Source organism: Trichechus manatus, unplaced genomic scaffold (assembly GCF_000243295.1).
Source record: "Trichechus manatus latirostris isolate Lorelei unplaced genomic scaffold, TriManLat1.0 scaffold00016, whole genome shotgun sequence".
Taxonomy (NCBI): domain Eukaryota; kingdom Metazoa; phylum Chordata; class Mammalia; order Sirenia; family Trichechidae; genus Trichechus; species Trichechus manatus.
In genome coordinates this window covers 2,002,167-2,017,789 of record NW_004443952.1, presented here as the reverse complement: position 1 = coordinate 2,017,789, position 15,623 = coordinate 2,002,167, and the positions used below count along the sequence as shown (strand labels likewise).

At 43.0% G+C, this 15,623-nt stretch overlaps 1 protein-coding gene across 1 annotated transcript in view; it reads right to left on the bottom strand.

Moving 5' to 3' along the window:
* BRINP1 (BMP/retinoic acid inducible neural specific 1) overlaps nucleotides 1–15,623 on the bottom strand; it is a 216,802-nt gene that overhangs the window by 3,267 nt on the left and 197,912 nt on the right. The gene's annotated exons all lie outside the window — the stretch shown is intronic.

Sequence of the window (15,623 nt, the reverse complement as noted above, 5' to 3'; positions counted from 1 at the left end):
TGCTCTGCTTTTTAAATCCCCAGTACGACCCCTGACAATAAAACTTCACCTTACAGCACCCTTCACCTTACAGTACCAAACCCCAGGCTTCCTTGTCCACCTCTCCTCCAGGCTCTGGGGCTTGAAAGGGCCTGGCCCTCCTATCCTGAACACGTAGCCCAGAGTCTGGCTCTTTAAACGTTTATGGAACAAACGAGTATTTGCTGAATGAATGAACAAAGAAAAATTAATATTTTTCATTAAAAGAAAACACCATTCTCCCTCTCCCCTGGGACTGCAGTATTAGTTTTAGATATCGTCCACCCACAAAAGTCCAGTCTCCCCAGCCTGCTTCGTGAGACCAATCCTATTACAGCCTGGAGAACAGCAGCAGGCCCAGCCTTCAGGACACGGAGCTGGAATAATAATGAGCTATGCAGCTCCCACCTCCCCAACCAGAACATTGACTGAATATTGGGTATGAGTCATCTGATATTTTCGTGAGCCACAGGGGCCCTCCACAAGTCTCTGATTGCACGGTTCCATCTGACAAGAGCGTCATTTCAAAATGACTCTTTCAAATGGCCCACACTTGCCCCTGTCACTCACTCTCCAAGTGACAGGACAGTACCCCATTTAGAATTCCTCTGTTCCCATCTGCAAGGCACTCTATAACCCCGTAGAGCGCCCCCTTTCTCGTGTCTCATCATTGGGGCTCTTTGTGAGGACCGCAGCCCCCTTTGCTTGGATCAATGCATCATTGTGGCTGAACTCTCTGAATCCTCGGTGGGGGAAATAAAAAGATGCAAGCTCCTGGTGATGCTGCAACAAGCGACGGGGCTGGTGACACATTAGGATTCTAGCCCTGTCGAGCAGGAGGGATTGGGGACAGAGGCCCTCTGAGCAGCATTAGCAAGAGGCATGGCACCTGCATCTCCTGACCTCAGAATAATCATGAGGTTGTGGGCTGTATCAAAGAAGGCATTAATGGTACAGCAAGAGGACTCAGAAAGGGGGCGGTGTGCGGGGCGGGGGAGCAGGGAGTGCCAGGCCAGGAAAGAGGAAAGAGAAAATGGAGGAAAAGCGTGGAGCATGGGGAAGGGTGATAAGAGAGGAGAAAAAGACTTGGTGGCGGAAATGGTGGGGGAAGAGATGGAGCTTGGCCTAGGTGAGCAGACAGCGCACCGTAGGAGGAGGCACTGAGGAGTGAGAATATGGTGGGATGAAATTAGAGTGAGCAGGATAGAAATGAGGAAATTCAGCCAAGTCTTCATGTGTCATAACTCACAGATACACAGATTGCGGGTGTTGGATGGGCCGTTTGGGGGCAAGTCACCCACCTCTCTCCTTTTCTGGAGAGGCAGAGGGTAAGTTTGAGAGGGTCAGTGAACTTTCCTTTGCTTTCCATACTTCACTTGGAGGAGAGGAGTAAAACCAGAAGGAAAAAAAAAAAAAAAAGCTCATTCCTACTTTTTTTTTTTTTAACACAAGCAATTTCTAATAAGAGAATCTGCCTCAATCAGATCAATCTCCTACAACTTCTCCATCTCCATCCCTAAGAAGTAATCACTGATATTCAGAAATCCTGCAAGGGTGAATTGCAGGCAGCACCCTAAACCAGCTGAGGGAATCAGTGGCTTACAACTCTTGAGCACCCAGGGGTGGATTATCCAACAAGCAAGATAAGCACACTGCTTACCTTGCTTACCAGATCATCTGAAGTGAACAATTTCATATTTTTCACCACATCAAAGATTCTGCTTCTACGTATGGCTGGCAGCTGTCTCGCTCCCAACCCCACAGCACCTTCCTATAGAATCAAAGCCTCTTTTCAAATTTACAATCCCTGACAGGGGCGGATGACCCAGTGAGCAAGGTATACCTTGCTTACTGGTTACTCCACCACTGCCTGGTATACAGTGGGTGCTCACAGGGGTGGACTACCCAATAAGTAAGGTAAGCATGGGCTTACTTCCTAATCAGTAGAGCACAATTTCACATTTTTGATGTGGTGAAACCCATGTGAAATTGTATACTACAGATTAGTAAATAGGCACAATTAAGCCCATGCATACCTTGCTTATTGGGTAATCCGTCCCTGACCAGGCATTCATTGTGCTGGAGGCTCTTCATACTGTCCCTCTGAACAGCGTGTACAACCATCCGAGTGTCACGGATGAAGATAATGAGGCCTTGAGACGTGAGCTAACTTGTCTGGGATGACAACATTATTCCACATGCAAATACCAGACTCTACCATTGGTGCACTTTTCTGCTGTGTACCGTAATGTAAAATTATAGTGATCAGGCAAGCAAGAAGAAGGAAGCAGACCACAAGAAGAGAAAGAAATTGAGATAATGGAAAAATACTGAAAGTTTGAGTTCGTGAAAGGCCTATTATCACATTCTGGGCTTCCTCTGGACCTGCCAGGATCCCTACCCTCCGTTCACAGATAATTGGAGCTCACCAACAAATGCACCAGGAGAGGCTGGGGACCAGTGGTAGGAGGGACTGCGATCTATAAATACCACTTCCCAGGCTAGCTGGTGACAGCCTGCCTCAACGCCAGCAACAGAGGAGCTGGCTTATTAGGCCTGCTCCAGAGGGGAGGGTCTCACAAAGGGCAGATGTGGCCCCACTGCAAGGCGGTGAGGGCTGTGTTTTAAAATGCTTTTCTCAGTCCCTGAGGATCTAAAGCATCTTCCATTTGCAGCCAAAGCGGAACTCCAATACATCCAAATCAGTATCTTTCTGTTGGATGGGATTTCAATTCATTCTGATGGTGGGCTGGAGGGAGGAAGAGAGTGAGGATGGAGGGGAGGGGGGAAAGTAGCATTTGCATTTCAAGCTGGAAAATCCAGAAGTCTGATTGGCGACACCAACAGAGGCTCCAAATGAAGCGGTTTGGACAATAGAAGCAGAAAACCTTCAAGAAGAAGCCTTGGGAATGTTGAGCCCACCTCCTCCTCATGTTTAGACCTGGGGAATTGGGGAATTGAGGATCAGTGCTTCTTGAGTGCTTACCATATCATGGCAGTTGTCCTTTTATCCTCCCATCCAACCCGTGAGCTAGGACTTCCTTGTGATTTCCATTCTACCAACAAAGGCACTGAAGATCAGAGAGAGACTATGATTCTTCCAAGGTTGCACAGCATGGAAGTAGTAGATCAGAGGTCAAGCTTTCTGGATCCAAAGCCAGTGCTTCCTCAATTACTTTGCTCTACATTTCCTATCCTCTAAATCCCATGCTACAGAAGAAGCCAGGCTCAGGACCAAGGAGACACCTCAGTGGTCCCCTGCAGGCTCTGTCTTTGCTCAGCCAGGATGATCTGGCGGCCTGACAGGTCTCCCAGTGACACAGCATGGAGTCACTCATCATTTGGAGGACAGAGGCTCTGCCACCCAGAGTTACCCATCAGTGCTTTCAAAGGCACACATCTCCCTTTCAGAACTGCCCAGGTGGGGAGCCCAGGCTGGGATTCCTAATTCAAGCAAACTCCCTGCTGATTTTAATTGGAGGTTTTGCCTAAGACAGGCATGCCGTGCCAGGCCAGTGGCATTTTAGGGAAGATCACACAAATCGAACGCCAAGGAGAGAGGGAGGGAAAGGTCTAGGCTAAAATAGAAAACTATAATCCATAACTCCCATTTCCCTACCAGGAGTGTTTATTTAAATGTGGAAAGGAAATGGAAAAAAAAATGAAATTGGAGTTCCAAATTATTCTTTTATTGATGGCCCGTGCTTCTTCCTTGGCATTTCTTTGACATGGTAATGGGTGTCTGAGTAATTCAGTGAGACTCAACAAAATGTATATTCCATAGACCATAGACTAGACTGGGAAGACAAACAGTTGTTTTTAGGTTTCTGATGATGCATTTTTTTTTTTGTTAGGCTGTGTGTATGTGTGCATTTTCAAGGAACGGTGCTGATAAAAGACGAATATGTCAATGTTGCCAGAATGCTTGGGGGCTCAACTGAAAGGAGCCTTGGCTTATGGACGTGCTAGTATGAATTACAAACTGGCCATCAGACCCAGTCTATGTTCATCATTTTGCCCAGATAAATATTCAGCTTTTAATTATTTCCCTCTTTGAGTTCCTATCATTGTTTTAATAATGTATTTTCCTTTCTTCTCTTGGTTCTTCACATGATTTCAGAGCCTTGTTGAGCGGCTAATAACAATAAAGAAGGAAAAACTCAAAGAAAAATTTCATGGTCCCTTGCCATGCTGAAGATATCTTTCCCAGTTTGAAATTGCTGAGTGAAGGTCATAGGTCTTTTTGTGGGTGGCAGGGATGAGGGGTGGAAGAAGGAATGAGGAGAGCAGCAATGCAAAACTCCAATGGGGTCTTTAAAATTAGGTTGTCAGAAGCTTAATTGGGGAGGATTATGAAACAATTTTTGCAATTACACAGTCTGTGTCTGGAAGAAGGTGACAGGCAACATCAGCTGCATATTCAAATTCAGCATTTTGTTTTGGGGGATGGATGCACTGGAGCCAAGCGAGGGAAAAAGCCAGAAGTCTCTGTAGAGCTGACAGAGGGCCAGAGTCAGCAAGGCATTCCCAGGTGGAGGGCTGAAAGAGTGGTTCGTTCTTCCTGGGAGGTCGTCAGGCTGGAGAATGAGAGACTCTCAGAGCAAAAGGTTATGAAGTAAGAAGGGGCAGCCACCACCTGTCCATTAGTGGAGACTTGCATGTTGCTATGATGCTGAACAGGTTTCAGGGGAGCTTCCAGACAAAGATGGACTAGGAAGAAAGGCCTGGTGATCTACTTCCAAAAATCAGCCATTGAAAATCCTAGGGATCACAATGGTCCAATCAGCAACTGATCATGAGGATGGTGCAGGACCAGACAATGTTTTGTTCCATTGTGCACAGGGTTTCCATGAGTCAGGGGCCAATTCAATGGCAGCTAACAACAACAATCAAGTCTAATATGCCTTAACCCTAACCAAACCCAAAACACCAAACCTGTTGTCATAGAGTTGATTCTGACACATAGCAACCCTATAGGACAGAGTAGAACTGCCCCATAGGGTTTCCAGAGAGTGGGTGGTGGATTCAAACTGCCAACCTTTTGGTTAGCAGCTGAGCTCTTAACCACTGTGCCACCAGGGCTTCAACTCTAAAGCACAATAATGGCATCTAGATCAATAATGTACATAGTGAGGTGGGATGACCATAGGCTTGGGAGCTGGTTAAGTAAACACTGGACCTGTTCTACCACCTACGTGTTATTTGACCTTGGAGAAGTCAGTTGACTTCCCTGACCCTCAGCTATCTTATCTGTCAAGTGGGGAAGATAATACTTACCTTGTACTTTGTCTTTAGACTTAGAAATGAATATGCAAAGACCCTGAGAGGTTTTCAGTGAAAGGAAGTTATGCCTGACCATGAACCATTACTGTTACTGACAGCAAAGAATAACCATGTTTTACAAATGTTTCAAGTAAAAATATCCCTCTCAGTTATTAGATCAGCCCAGTTGATTATACCTAATACCCTACTTTCACTTGTTACGTACCCTCCTCAGTTCTAATGCATGCTGTCATCATGATGCTTGCAGAAGAAAGGGCTAGATGTGGGCTTTGGAGGCAGAAAAGATTGGCTATTGAATCACAGCTCTGCTATTCATTGTTTAACCTTGAGCTAACTGCTTGTCCTTTCTAAGCTTCAGTTTTCTCAACTACAGAATGGAATAATAATGCAGTCCTTGTAGTTGTTTCAAGGTTCAGATAAGATAATGTATGTAAAGTATCTAACAAACAGTAGGTGCACACTGGCTCTTATGAAAAAAAAAAAACAAAAAAAAAAACTTGTGTCCCTCTTGGGTTCACACAGCAAATTTTCTTCTGAAATCGGTAATTACAGATTTTAAAATCCAAGGAAAGAATTCAATAAATGCTGCTGAGTCATTTGAATATTGCTATTAAAGAAAAAAGTAATCTTGACACTTAACTTCTTCTGTAAAATCGGTAAAAATCAGTAAAAGATGGATTGCAAATCTAAATGTGAAGAGTGGTTGTTGTTGTTATTGTGTATTGTTGAGTTAATTCCAACTCCTAGTGATCCTATGGGACAGAGTAGAACTGCCCCAGAGGGTTTCCAAGGCTGTAATCTTTATGGGAGCAGATCACTAGGTCTTTTGTCTCACAGAACCACTGGTGGGTTCGAACTGCTGACCTTTCGGTTAACAGCCAAGCACTTAACCATTGCACCACGAGGGCTTCTATGTGAAGAGTAGAACAGCAAAAACAACAACAATAACTAAACAGCTTTTAGATCAGGGAAGCATCTTTATCTTTATTGCTCATCATAAAGGAAAAAAAAAAAGATTAATAGGGCCATATTGAAATTAAAACACATCCCTCAAAAGATACCATTAAGAGAGTGAAGAGACAACTCTCAGTAGGAACATATATTTGCAGTACCTCTAGCCAACAAATGATCATATTCATAATACACAAACAACTCCTACAAATCAGTAAGAAAAATTCATATAGCCAAGATAAAAAGGATAAATGATATGAACAGGCACTTCATAAAAGAGGATATTTAAAAGGCCAATAAGCACATGAAACTTCACTTCATTAGTCGTAAGCGCAATGCAAACTAAAACCACAATAAAATACTATTGCAGCAGGATGGCTGAAATAAAATAAGAAATAAAAACTAAAAAGATGGAACACAAGGCAAGGATGTAGAGCTACCAGAATTCTTATATGATACTGGTAGGAGTGAAAACTGGTTTAGCAATTTGGAAAACCATAAGTAGCTACTAAAGGATCTACTGAAACTGAACATATGCATACCCTACGTACCAGCAATTCCACTCCTAGCATATCCCATCCCCACTGCCGTTGAGTCGATTCCAACTTACAGAGACCCTATAGGACAGAGTAGAACTCCCCCGTAGGGTTTCCAAGGCTGTAATCTCTAGGCAAGCAGACTGCCCCATCTTTCTCCTTTGGAGTGGCTGGTGAGTCTGAATCACCAACCTCTCAGTTAGCAGTTGAGCACTTAACCAGGGTGCCACCAGGGCTCCTTCTCCTAGCATATACCTAACAAAAATGCATATATAAGTTCACCAGAAGACATGTACAAGTATTATTCATAACAGCTCTGAATTGAAGATTATGCAAATACCCATCAGCAGTAGAATAGACTTCTACACACACAATGGAAAACTTTTCAGCCATGAGAATAAATGAATCACAACTACACAAAACAACATGAGGGAATCTCATAGAAGACTGAAAAGGATAACGCAGCCAGAGACAACAGTCCGTACTGCATAAAAAGAGGCAAAACTGTCCTCTGGTGGGTGTAGCAGTGAGAGGAGTAGGTCCCTTGGGGAAAGGGTGGATATGGCCCAGAAGGGAGGCACACAGTGCAGGGGAGGGAGGCATCTGCTGTGCTGATAGTGCCCTATTTCTTGATTTTGGTGAATTTATATGTGTGAATTCAGTTTGTGAAAATTCATCTTGCTTATAGCCATTTATAACCTGTAAAAACCAACTGCAGCCTAGTCAATTCTGACTCATGGCGACCCCATGTGTGTCAGAGTAGAAATGTGCTCTCCAGGGCTTTTCAGAAGTAGAGCTCCAGGTCTTTCTTACAAGGCACCTCTAGGTGGACTGGAACCTCCAATCTTTCTGTTAGCAGTTGAGCATGTTAACCATTTGTACCAGCCAGAGACTCCTGTCTTGCTATACAAAACCAAACCCATTGCCGTCGAGTCAATTCCAACTCATAGTGACCCTATAGGACAGAACAGAACTCCCCCTTAGGGTTTCCAAGGCTGTACATCTTTACGGAAGCAGACTGCCACATCTTCCTCCCGTGAGCGGCTGATGGGTTCCAATCGCCAACCTTTTGGTTAGCAGCCGAACGCTTAACCAACGACTGCCATCACCAGGGCTCCTTTTTTCATCTTGCTATGCACTTAACGATATTTACACTTCTCTATATGTATGTAATACTTCAATACAAAATTTAAAAAAAAAATTGTCTCAAACAACTGGAATAATACTACTAAGACAGCAATACATTACATCACTTTCAAACTTTCTAAAGCCCTTTTGTTTCGTTCTCTAATTCTGATCCTCGCAATTTTGCTGGCATAGGCTGGGTTGAGAGGTTACCATAAATTCCATCTTGATGATATGAAAAACTGAGGCTCAGAGAGAAGTGCCTTTGTAAAGGTCACCAGAAGTTGTTACGTCGCGAGGATTGTAACTCACCCATGTGTGAGTTTGTTGGCCTGGTAAGGAAGGTGGGGATAAGGAGGAGAGCTGGGAGGTGGCTCTGAGGGAAGATAAGAAAGAGCTATCCATAGAAATTGTAAGAAGTTAGTTCTATTTCTGACTCAATCCCCTGAGCCTCCAGATTCTATTCTGAACAGGATGCCACTTCCGAGCCCAAGGCGGGGGGAGGGAAACCTAACTAAAAACTAAAAACAACAAAAAGGGACTAGAGATGCTTAGTTCCCTGTCTTACGTCACCCAAGTGAGTCAACTGCCCTACTTGCTACAAATGCAGAATGACAAACAGGGATGGGAACGGAGATATGCCGAGCAGCGATGGCTTAGACGAATCCTGCACGTCGTCACTCACAGTGGAGCTCAGCTGCCCACGCACATCTCCCTGCCCCTTGCCCAGACTGGACACCTCAGGTTGCCTTGCCACAGTGTTTGGCCTCACTGCCTTCTTTCTTTCCCCGTAAATAAAAAAGAAAGCCAAAGATATTCTTAGTTAAAAGCTTCACTGCCACAGGGTTGGGGAGGGGGGCATTTGTAGGTTGTTGTGCCTAGAGGCCAGCTGCCCTGAGCTAGCCTCAGTTTATCTGTGGCCTGCACCTCTTATCTAACAGAACAGTCTACTACACACTCAGAAAAAGTCTTTGTCACCCATTGCAACACCCTACCCCCACATACACACACACACACACACACACACACAAATCATTGAGTCAGGGACTCTCAAAGTAGCAATTTACTTTGTGGGGAGTCCACATAAGAAATCAACCTGGCCAACACCTTGATTTTACCCTGTGACACCTAAGCAGAATGCCGTGTCATGCCCAGACTCCTGATCCACGGAAACTGTGAGATAATAAATGTGTGTTGTTTTACACCTCTAAGTTTGTGGTAATTTGTTACGCCACAACAGAAATCTAATACAGTTACTTTGGCCAAGACACTTTGGCATTCTGCCTCATTTTACTCTTTAATAAAATGATAGGAATAGGTTAGATAACCTCTGGGTTCCCTTCCAGCCACAAACGATTTCATAATTCTAGGTCATTTAACCTCCCTGAGCCTCAGATTCCTCAAGTAAAGCACTGGTACGGGATCAGTCCTGTACCACTTCTATTTTATCTGCTAGATTTCAAGCTCTCTATGTACAGGGGCACCACTTGTCTTGTTTACCACTTGACCCCTGTTGTTGATAGTTGCCATCGAGTCAATTCCAACTCATGGTGACTCCGTGTGTTGCAGAGTAGAACTGCTCCATAACATTTTCTTGGCTGTAATCTTAATGGAAGCAGATCACCAAGCCTTTTCTTCTGCAGTACTGCTGGGGTGGGTTTGAATCACCAACCTTTAGGTTAGCAGTGGAGCACAGACCATTTGCAACACCTAGGGACCTTACCCCTACCCCTAGCATAATGCTTGGCACATCTTAGGTGCTCACCAAATATCTGTTAGATGAATGAATGAAGATTCAGTACAAATATTAATGTAAATATTGCTTGACCAAAAAAAAAAAAAGAAGACAATGTGTATGTGGGATGACAGCAGAGGGAGTATAGTTTCATAATCTTGGGCAGGTCACTTAATTTCTGTGAACCTTAGTTATCTCACCTGTAAATGGGGAGGCTAATCCTTGTTCTAGCTGTTCCACAGGCTATTATAACGATCAGATAGAATCATCACTGAGAAAGTCCTTTGCAAACTTTAAAATAACCTATAAGCAAGGTATTTATTTGTCTTAGTAATAGTTTACTTTTTAAGGTTAGGAATGTCCCTCAGCCAAATGGGGTAAATTTATTCCCTAATTACACCAAAAGCCTAGTATCTTCCTGTTGTTACTTTGGCAGCTGCTGGTTGGCATCAAGCCACCTCTCAGTGGGGGTGGTACCTGCAGGGATACAAAGCCATTGGCACCTGCTTAAGCAGAACATGTTAGAAACTCAGCTCAGAGAAGAACAGTTGAAGGATGAGGATGTCTAGTCACAATCTGGCGGCAAAATCACACCCTGTGATATTTTACCAAATAATCTAGGTCATTCCCTCTTAATCCGATATCAGTCATTCTTTCCCAAGGCTGTGTTCTGAGTAGCCCAATCCTACTCTATTTAGTTGTTTGTTTTTTTTTAATTCAACATCTCCTAAACTTATTCAACCACAGATACCCCTTACTTTTTTCTCCTTTACATTATTCTTCAGGATTCACTTAGTAGAACTCACTTTTTCTCAGTTTCTACCAAATGTATTCAGTGAGGGAGACCATATTTCTGGTAGTCAGAGGGTTGTGCTAACCCACGGTTAATGAGGTCCCCTGACCAGCGACATCGGTATCACGTAGGGACTTAAAGCCCACCCCAGACCTACTGAATCAGATACTCTAGGAGTGGCCCCAGCAATCTGTTTTAAAAGCCCTCTGGGTGATTTCGATGCCTGCTCCAGTTTGAGAACCATTGGTCTAATCTACAGATCAGTGACAATACTCATGTCAACACAAGAAAGAAATACTGAATCCTTTTATACCCAGGAGAGGGAATCCTTCGCTTCTCTAATTCGTCTTACAAATGGCTATCTGAGAACACTTACTGAACAATGGCTTCCTATCACCTAAATAATAAGATACAAACTCTACCACTACCGCTACAATCTCACCCCAACAACTGGGCTAACCTTATTTAGTAACAACAAGGACAGTTATTGTTAGGTATAATAGAAGCTAATATTCATTCATCATTTATTATATGCTAAGAACCCTCCAGAGTCCCTGGGTGGTGCAGTTAGTGGACTCAGCTGCTAACTGAAAGTTTAGAGGTTTGAGTCCACCCAGAAGTGACTTGGAAGAAATGCTTGGCAATAAAAAATTAGCCATTGAAAACCCTATGGAGCACTTTCAACTCTGACACATATGGGGTCATCATGAGTCAGAATCTACTACAACTGGTTTTACTAGTTAATAACTCTCCATATACATCTTGGGTAATCCTCACAATAACCTTGTGGAGGAGTTATTATCCTCATATTAAAGATGAAGGCACTTAGACCCAGAAGACACAAGTGTATAGTTTACCAGGCTCTAAATCACGGCTATCTGGTTCCAAAGCCCATGTTCCATATAAATCATAATTTATATGGTCTCTCTGATTTCTGATTTGACATGATTTTCTCTTTCTGGATAAGATTAACCTCAGACTCAATTCTTGATAAACACTTGTTATTTTCCTGAATGGAAGACCACCATCTCCACCCCAAGTTCAAAGCTTCACTCATCATCGCTCTATTCCCATCTCAAATGCTCCCTCACTTCAGTTCAACAAATGCCATGTCATTGTGTGCCAGGCACTTTTCCTGTCACTGGGGACACACTGGTGGGAAGGAAAAACAGAGGCCCTCCCCTCATGGATTTGACAGTCAAGTAGGGCAATTCTGGGATTACACACACAATTGCAAACGTGGCAAGTGCTCCGGGCAGTGCTGTGCAGGATGCGGCAGAGGCATACAGCAGGGGAGGGCAGCCTGGCCCTATGTGTCAGGGCAGCATCCCTGAGAACCGGTGGTCTAATCTGAAATTTAAAGTTTGAATAGGTGAGCCAGGCAAAGAGGGAGGGGGGATTCTTCAGTCTCCTCAGAAAGAATGAATTTCTCTAACTTCTCTGTTTTTGAAGTGTTTTCCTTTACTGCTATTCAAACTCTGTCTTTAAAATGGGAAACATAATAGAAACTACCTTGTGGGGTTGTGTAAGCGTTAAATGGGTTAATATATGTAAAGCATTTAAAACTGTACCTGGAACATAATAAGTGGACAATACATGTTAAATGGAGCCCTGGTGGCTTAGTGGTTAAGAACTAAGGCTGCTAACCAAAAGGTCGGCAGTTCGAATCCACCAGCCAATCCTTGGAAATCCTATGGGGTAGTTCTACTCTTGTCCTATTTGCTATGAGTCAGAATCAACTTGACGGCAACAGGTATATGTTAAATATTATTATGATTAGTTTTTTCTTATTGTGTGACCTTGAGCAAGTAGCTCAACTAATAATGGCAAGTTACTAGGAATAAAAGCTATGTCTCAGGACAAGCTTTTGCAATTAACCTCCACGTAAATGACTTGCCACAAAACTGACACTTTCCCTTCCCTCAGATAAATGCAGTATGTGATGCCCGCAGCACACTGAACGCTCAAGGCTGGCTGGCTGTGCACCTACCGAGTATGCATGGCTCTGTTCCTACCAAGTAAGAAACACACTTACCAAGACTCAAAACTCTTTATTCCCAACCCTGTTTATGTCAGCTGTGTTTGCTATTATTGGGAAGGAGCCGTGGTGGCGCAGCGGTTAAGCCCTCAGCTGCCAACCGAAAGGTCGGTGGTTTGAACCCACCAGTTGCTCCACAGGAGGAAGGTGTGGCAGTCTGCTTCCGTAAAGATTACAGCCTTAGAAACCCTACAGGGCAGTTCTACTCTGTCCTATGGGGTCGCTATGAGTTGGAGTCGACTTGATGGCAACAGGTTTGGTTTTTGGTTATTTGCTATTATTATATCATGGAATTAGAAGTAAAATAAATTAATGAATTATGTGTGAGAAAAATGAGTTGTTTTCTCTGTTGAAACTAATTTGAATATTTTGGGAAATTCTATAAAGACAAGTTGTTGAAAAAAAAATTGCCATCAATTTAAATAAAAGTGAGAACTGACAAAGATTGGAGGAGGGGTTATAAAAACCTAGAAACATTTTGATTGTTTCTTAAGAGTCTTTAAGATACTGCATCACTTTGAATAAACTAAAGTTGGAAATATTATACAATTATTGGTGTTGGTTTATGTAAGAAAGTAGTAGCATTTCAAAATAGCAGAAATGCGAGTTTCTTTACAGGTTATGAAGAGTTTTCACATATATCTTATAAGCTGACTAGGGCATCAAGTCAGTGGGGTAGCTATTTTTATTATCTAGATCATACAGATGAGGAAACAGAGGGCTCAGGTAGGTTTAGAGACTTTTGGAGGTCACACATCTAATCAGTGGCAGAGCAGGGACTGTCAGTCTAATAAACTGAAACTGACTTCAGTTCAATAAAATATAAGAAGTCATATCCCTCTTTCCCACTGCAGGAGTCTATGGAGATTAAATCCAGAGGCAAGTAAGTATAGGGTTCAGAGAAAAGAATCACAACCAGTGCAGATACTGAGGGTCATAAGAATAGAGATAACAATTATCTTGGTGGCCAGAATCCTTCTGTAGACACCAATTAAACACTGTATGGAGCAGGAAATTTGTTAAAAGCTGACATGGGTTCAGAAGCTATGGCCCCAGGATGGGAGCCTGAGGTTGATGCCCCCAAGGGATTTTCATCTCAACAATGCATAATTACACTGCGCTTGTCTAAGACCTGGACTTCTGGGTCAAGGCCATGTGAATTTGAGAAGTAAAAATAAACCAAAGACCAAAAGTCATCGGAAAATGCAAATAATTATACCACCCGCCCACAAGTTAATCTTCCATGGATCTGCTTTGCCTCACAATACTATAACCTCTAAAATAAATCAGGAGCTAGAAGGCGATAAGGGAAAAAAACATCAAATCTAACTGACACTAAGCACCTACTCTTGCTATGAGTCGGAATTGACTCAATAGCAACGGATTTGGTTGGTTTGGTGTCTGGACTAGGAATTTTCCTTCATCTCACTGAATTTAATAAACCCTGAGAGGCATCTATCTTTGCTCCTTTTTATTTTCAGGAGCCCTGGTGGCACAGTGGCTAAAGTGCTCGGCTGCTAATGGAAAGGTCAGTGGTTTGAACCTACCAGTAGCTCTGCAGGAGAAAGATGTGGCACTCTGCTTCCATAAAGATTTACAGCCTTGGAAACCCTATGGGGGCAGATCTACCCTATCCTGTAGGGTTGCTATGAGTTGGAATTGACCTGATGGCAATGGGTTTTTATTTTCAGTAGAGTACATTTCCCAGAATAACAGACTTAGCAAGAGATACTTTCAGGATTTGGATTCGGGCCAGTTGAAGAAGACAAACTCCATTCAAGTTTCCACTTTACCTAACTGGCCGGACTATCAATCTGAGGGTCTGCATTTTAGTCATAGACTGTTCACAAATTCTCTGAGTGCTTGGACAAGTCACTTGTTTCCTTTGCCCTTAGTTTCACCACGTTTGAATGAGAAAGACAATCTAAACACAAGCAATACATGTAGAAAACCCATAGATTACTTATACGATAATGGGGCTTAAGTTTTAATGCCTATTCTGTGTAGAAAATAATCTATTCGTCCATTCATTGAACCACGTTTCCTGAATAGCTACTGTGTGCTAGGTACTCTGCTAGCAAGTTCTAAGGATAAAGTGGTGTAGAACATAGGAACAGTAGCACGCGTGGAGCTTACTGTGTCACAGGGCAGACAGGCATTGATCAAATAGATAAGCAAAGGTATACTGGTAGACTGTGATTTGCACTGCAAGTGGGAAGTCAGAGAGCAAGAAAAGTACATAAAACAGGTCCTGAGACAGTCTTTTGATGCAAGGGACATGTTCCTGAGGAAGTAACATTTGATCTGAGACTGAGGGATAAGTAGAAGATACTGCAGTGAATACAGTCCCTGAGTGGCACAAATGGTTAATGTGCTCACTATGAACCAAAAGGTTGGAGGTTCAAGTACACCTAGAGGTGCCTGGGAAGAAAGACCTGGTGATCTAATTCTGAAAAATCAGCCACTGAAAACCCTATGCAGCACAGTTCTACTCTGACACACATGGGGTCGTCATGAGTCGGAACTGACTTGTCAGCAACTGGTAAACTGCAGTGAATGAAAAAGGAAGGTACATTCCAGGTAGAGGAAACAGCTTGTGCAAACCTTGTGCGGTGGGAGGGAGCAGTGTACATTTCGTGAGTTGAAAGTAGGTTAGCGGGGCTGTAGTTGATAGAAACAATGGCACAAGAGATAGGCAGGGGCCAAATCAAGGCAGATCTGCAGGTCACCTTAAGGATTTTGCTCTCTCTCCTAAGAGCAGTGGGTAATAATCAAAAGGTTTTAAAGAGAGATATGACATGATTGAATTTGTTTCTTAAGTAGTAATTCTGTCCTCCTGGTGGAACACAGATTGGAAAGTGATTATAGTAAATTCTGGGAGACTTCATTAAGAGGCCATTGTAATTTCGGGAAAAAGAAGAGCATAGTTTGAACTATGGGCTACACATTAAAATTGACTAATTAGCATCATCTGAAAGTGATAGTGCTCAAAGATTCAATTACTGACCTTCTACCAATATTTTGAGTTGAACTGTTACTCTTTCATTCTCTCTGAGTGCTATTTCTCCAAGAGTTGGGAGGGAGCTCAGATAATTGAGCCTAGTTGTTTTCAAATTGTTTTACCAGCAAAAAAAAAAAAAAAAA